The following is a 2,010-nucleotide window of genomic DNA, read 5'->3' on the forward strand; positions in this document are numbered from 1 at the left end:
CGACTTGTTCCTAACTTTGCTAAGATAAAAGAGGGAAGCATAAGGCAAATTGATAAAAAGAGCTCATTCCAGCCGCATAATTGGACAGACGACTAACTTTCACTAGATTCTTTTATAGCTACAAGGAGATAGCATTATTGCAGCAATACTAGTAAAATTTTGACTTTTATTCGCTTTGAGGCTTCACTACTAATCGAATTCGTATTACGGATAGCTCATTAAGAAGGCCGAAGCGCTCTCTACCATGAACTTTTTCATTCTCATGGTTCGAACTCAAGATTTCTGGTTAAGAAGGGAAGAATCATATCCACATCACCGCAATATTTGATGGTAATGTCGAATTATCATATTATATATATATATATATATATATATATGAACGCGTATATATTTCAAAAGGAGAACACTAGTACTTTATATTCCAAATGTGTGGAGCAAAGAATTTTACGGAGAGAACTCCCAAGGAATGGGAACTTTATCCATTTCGATAGCAGTACAAAGTAGCAAGCTAGCCTTTCAATGACATGGTACTGTGGAATCTTAGATTTCATTTTTAGTGGATGAAGATAAATTCGTTAACGTTGGGGATTCAATCTCAATAAGGACAAGTCAATGCATTACGAGTGAGAGAAATTGAACCAAGGATAATTGAGAATATGCTGCACACGATGATATTTTTCCTTAGGGCTTGGTGGACTTTAGACTAAGTAACAATACAGCCAGCATTTTATTGAAAGCAACTTCTCACACACACACATACATATATATGTGTCATGATGGAATAGGGCGGATAGATGAGGACAAACCAAGCTGGACTGACAGGCTGTTAGGCTAACAAACTTATGAAGAAGAGATGTGTGTCACCTTAGGTGAATCTCACATCGAAATTGGGAGATGAAAGTGAAGAGATGTATAAGACACAATATAAGTTCACATGATATACGTGCTTTTGGGGGTCGATATGGCATAACCTGAAAAATAATACTGTGCAGACCTAGGCTAAAAACGGATAATACATGTTATGGACTTGGATCGTGACAAAGATGGCTATCGGACTATTGGGCATTAGAGCGAGTTTTTCATTTATAAAGTAAGGTCGTTTATTACTTTTTTGTTGGCTTTGCCATTCGTGTGCCCTTGTTAGAATTTAGTAACTATAAAGGTACTAAATGGAAGAATGAGCCTTGACAAACAAATTCTTCCCTCCACCTTAAGTAAACACAAACAGGTCTTTTCACAATATCACCTCTAGAATTTTTTATTTGATTATTTGAAGAAAATAAGGAGATGATTGAGAGTACTATGCTTGCTAATTACAGCTACTCGATTAAGAAGATTATCTGATCTAATATTATATTTGCAAATTTAAACTGAAAAATAATTAGAAACCTATCAATGAAGTTAAGATGCTCTAGAAACGTCCATGGAATCAAAGGATTACAAAAGTTCATTGTGATTAGATCAAAATAAAGTATAATGTCAACATCATAAGCCAAATATTTGTTGGTACTGGATTAACCTTAGCATGTTTGGGCTGCAACAATGTTTTTATGTATTAATCAAAAAAAGTTCATCCTTTTCCAATCAACTTTTTGAGCCATCCTGAATATGAAGGCCACGAATTTTACGTAGTACATGCCTTAAAAATATAACAGAAAATACAAAAAGGTGCAATAAATTTTAGGTAGAATTATTTACCTTAAAAAAGGGTTATAAAATAGAGGTCCTACCGGGAGTCGAACCCAGGTCGCTGGATTCAAAGTCCAGAGTGCTAACCACTACACCATAGAACCACTGAGCTAAGAAGCTTTTGATGGCATCGCTCTTTCAAAACAATATTAATGAACGTGTAATGATAATATTAAGTTAAACTCTATATCCAATCAAATGTTGACATCACAAAAAGAAATGAACGGTTTTATACATTTTCTGTCTCTTAAACGATTCTCAATGGATGATAGACATGTTACCTAAGGTGTACAAAATTTTGCACCTTACCACTATAAAAAT

At 34.6% G+C, this 2,010-nt stretch overlaps 1 non-coding gene across 1 annotated transcript; it reads right to left on the minus strand.

Annotated features, from left to right (window-relative positions):
• Window positions 1-1,721: 1,721 nt before the first annotated feature.
• Window positions 1,722-1,793, minus strand: TRNAQ-UUG (transfer RNA glutamine (anticodon UUG)). The gene has a single exon. It is a non-coding gene; the product is annotated as a tRNA-Gln (tRNA).
• Between the last annotated feature and the right edge of the window lie 217 nt (window positions 1,794-2,010).

This window comes from Nicotiana sylvestris, chromosome 2 (assembly GCF_000393655.2).
Source record: "Nicotiana sylvestris chromosome 2, ASM39365v2, whole genome shotgun sequence".
NCBI lineage: Eukaryota > Viridiplantae > Streptophyta > Magnoliopsida > Solanales > Solanaceae > Nicotiana > Nicotiana sylvestris.